The sequence below is a fragment of the Nannospalax galili genome, unplaced genomic scaffold, assembly GCF_000622305.1.
Source record: "Nannospalax galili isolate Female #2095 unplaced genomic scaffold, S.galili_v1.0 scaffold976, whole genome shotgun sequence".
NCBI lineage: Eukaryota > Metazoa > Chordata > Mammalia > Rodentia > Spalacidae > Nannospalax > Nannospalax galili.
In genome coordinates this window covers 2,028,496-2,032,806 of record NW_008339381.1, presented here as the reverse complement: position 1 = coordinate 2,032,806, position 4,311 = coordinate 2,028,496, and positions in this window count along the sequence as shown.

Genomic DNA, 4,311 nt, shown 5'->3' with positions numbered 1-4,311 from the left:
TTATGGAATTTGTGTGTGTTCATTTATTGCATATCACTGGGTCTGGTTTGTGTGTTGGTTACTTCCAGTGGGTTTTCAATGCTCTGGGGAATTGACTAGAGCAGAGGAGCAAATTGATAATGGCCTCTGTGCCATTAAGTTCTGTCTCCTCTCATTCCAACAGATGTCATGTTTTCCCACCCGAAAGAATGAAGAGTGTAATAGGAAACAATAAAGAAAGATGTCTGCTTTGGTAGCACACAAACTGATTTATTGGTAATACATTCTTTATGGCAGCATTGTGTGCGTGCATGCGTGTGTGTGTGTGTGTGTGTGTGTGTGTGTGTATGTGCGCACACACTGAGGACTGAACTCAGGGCCTGTGCATGCTTAAACAAACTCTTTCTCTATCACTGAACTAAACCCTCACACACACCATAAAATACACCTTTTGAAAATATACTATAATTTTATTAGGATAAAATGGGTTAAATCATGTGTTATAATGTGTTATAGCAAAGTTGTTCCATAAAGTGGAAAGAGGACAAGCAATATGGCTCATGGGGCAAAGGTGCTTGCCATCAAGCCTGAGGACCTGAGTTCTTTACCTGGAGTCCACATAGAAGGACAGAAACAACCCTCACTGGTTATCCTCTGACCTCCACACGTGTGCCATGGCATGCATGCCCAAATGTATACACATGCATACACACACACACACACACACACAAGAAAATAAAATAGAAAGGACCCAGGCGCATTACAGAATCTATATATAACTCTTATATCTACTTGAGTTTAGACCTCTGGCTTCCTTGATTGGGTAGAAGCTCAGCAAATATGGGTCAACTGAGTATGCTTAGCATGCTATATTATTTATATATATTGTAGTGTATCTAGCTTTGGAAAGGCTTCTGGTGGGTGCTCAGCTGGACTTTCCTGGCTTCCATGTAGCTGTAACATCAGGCATGATTTGCAAAATGTTTGGGTCTCCATGCTTTTACTCAGATTCGATGAAACCAGAGGTTTACAATCCAGATCCCATGAGATTATTTCGAAGCAGCCACAGGAATGGATGGTTTAGAAGAGGTGATCTGGCATTGTTCTGAGCACATTGCTATCCATGATGAACAGCAAGTTGTGTATGTGTATGTGTATGTGTGTGTGTGTACATGTATATATGTATATGTGTATGTATGGGTATATGTGCATGCTTGTGTATATCTGTCTATATGTGTGATATGTGTATCTGTGTACCTGTGTGTCTATGTGTATGACTGTATATGTGGTGTGTATGTATATGTGTATGTGTAAGCATGTGTCTGTCTGCCTGTGTGTGTCTATAATGTGTGGTGTGGTGTCTGTCTGTATGCAAGTATATGTATATGTATATGTGTAAGCATGTGTATGTCTGTATGTGCCTGTATGTGTGGTGTGTCTGTGTGTATGGCTGTATGTGTGGTGTGTGCATGTATGTGTATATATGTAAGCATGTGTGTGTGTCTGTATGTGCAGTGTGTGTCTGTGTGCACGTGTGTGTCTATAATGTGTGGTGTGGTGTCTGTCTGTATGCAAGTATATGTATATGTATATGTGTAAGCATGTGTATGTCTGTATGTGCCTGTATGTGTGGTGTGTCTGTGTGTATGGCTGTATGTGTGGTGTGTGCATGTATGTGTATATATGTAAGCATGTGTGTGTGTCTGTATGTGCAGTGTGTGTCTGTGCACGGCTGTATGTGTGATGTGTGTGTATGTATGTGTATATGTGTAAGCATGCGTATGTATCTGTATGTGTGGTGTATGTGTATGGCTGTATGTGTGATGTGTGTGTATGTTTGTGTATATGTGTAAGCATGCACATGTATCTGTATGTGCAGTGTGTCTGTGTGTATGACTATATGTGCGGTGTGTGTTTGTGTGTGTGGTTGTATGTGTGCATGGCTGTGTCTGTGTGTATGGTTGTATGTGTGTGTATGCATGTATATGTATATGTGTAAGCATGCATATGTGTATGTACAGTGTATGTTTGTGTGTATGGCTGTGTGTGTATGCATCTGTTCTGTTCTTCATATCTCTCTGTGTTGATTCTAAACAAAATTTTGTTGAAAAACAGGTTCTGTAAAAATAGTTTGAAAAATACGAGACCAAATAATAGTTAAGATTTCTTCTAGCTCAACTTTTCTGTGTGCCCATGACAGCAGTTTTAAAGACAGAATCTCACAATCTTTAACTGAAACATCATCTTTAAAATTTGCCACAAAACACGTTCAATTTGGAATTTCAGAAATGTTAAAGAGAAAAATCAGTTTCAAAATCTATATAACTGGGCAAGCTTGTGGTTTCTACATTTTTAGAGAAACTAAGTTTCTTCTTGATTCTTCCTTTTAAAACCTTATTCTTTTTCTACTTCTGAGTTAAGAATTGTTATTCACAGTTGAACGTTGTAGAATAAACTTTTCAACAGAAAAATGTTTCTCCTTAAAGAATCAAGAAATCATTTTCCATCTGTTCTTTTTCTCTTTAAAGTTTATCATGTCACTAATAGAACATGTTTTGTTTCCTGTTTCTTTTCTTATATGACAGTCTATCAACAAGAAAGCTGGATAGTAGAGAGAGATGGAATGCTTTGCTATATAAGACTTGCTTTTGCATTCTTTTTCCTCTTTCATTTGTGGTGTTCTTATTTTCCACCACTGTTCTAGTCTCCTTTCTGTTGTGATAAAAGAGTCTGATCAAAAGCAACTTAGAGGAAAGAAAGGGTTTTTTTTTTTGGTTTATACTTCCAGGTCACAGTCCATCAAATCAGGGCAAGAACTCAAACAGGAGGTTGAAGCAAAAACCAGGGAGGAGCGCTGCTTTTTGCCTGTGACTCAGCCTAGTGCTGGGCTAGCTTTCTTACACAGCCCCGGGGCCTCCTGCCCAGAGAATTGTGTTGCACACTTTGGGCTGAGCCATCCTACATCAATTAATAATCAAGACAATCTCTACAGACATGTCCAGAGGCCAGTCTCATCTGGGAAATCTCTCAATTGAGACTCCCTCTCAAGTGCTCTAGGCTGTGTCCAGTAGACAGTTACAGGTACCTAGGTTAATCAGTGATCAACTATTAGCCAATTGTTTCGGTTTGAATATGAAATGCCTCCCATAGGCTTATAGATTGAACGTGTGGTTCCCAGGCAGTTAGGAGTATTTTGAGAGCTCTGGAAACTTTAGTAGAGGATGGACCCTCATTGGAGGAGATAGTTCATAAAATGTTAGGAGGCACGTTCTTGGAGGTATCTTGTTCCTGGCCCCTTCTTGTTTCTGTCTCTACTTCCGGTCTGCCATGATATGAACAAGCATCGTCTGCCACATGCTTCTACCTCCATGAGGTTCTGCCAGACACATGAAGCCAAACAACAATGAATTCAAACTCTCATCCAAAGTAATCCTTCCTCCCTTAAGCTGTTTATTTCGGGTATTTTGGCACAGCAACAGCAAGTAATTAATATAGACATTGAAGCTCATTTTGGTATTGTTCTTTCATGGATGGTATACTCATAGAAGTTGTAACTTGGAGATAATCCTTCCACGACAGGTCTACTTAACAGAACTTTCTGTGATGAGAGAAATATGTGTGTGTGTGTGTGTGTGTGTGTGTGTGTGTGTGTGCATATGTATGTTGAGCAACAGAGCAGCCACCAGCCACAAGGGCCTATCAAGCACTTGATATGAGCCCAGTGAAGCTAGTGAACTAATTTCTTAAGTTAATTGAATTCCTTTAATCAACTATTGTGGCTACTGGCTACTATGGTGTTGGGCACGTAGCACTAGACAGACAATGAGATTTACAAAACAGTCCTATACTTAGGAAGTAGTCTGAAACAGATTATTTTTACTTTTATTTTTTTTGAGACAGGGTTTCCCTGTAGTCCCAGTGGACCTGGAACCTACTATGTAGACTAGGCTGGTCTTGATCTCATGGAGATCACATCACCTACTTCTGCCTCCTAAGTGCTGTGATTAAAGGCATGCATGTACTACCATGGTTGTTTTTTGTATTTATTTTTATTTTATGTGTATGTGTGTATTGCCTGCATGTAGGTAAGTGCACCCGTGTCTTGCAATGCCCGCAGAGGACAGAAGAGGCTTTCAGATCCCCTGGAACTGGAGTCATGGGCAGTTGTTAGCTGCCATATGGGTGCTGGGATTCAAACCCAGGTCTTTTGCAAGAACAGTCAGTGTTCTTAACTGCTGAGTCATCTCTCCAGCCCCAGTATTTAATTTTTTATTAAAATTTCTTCAATGTCTGGCACATGAGACAGGAATAGTGACCATGCTGTTTTTTAAA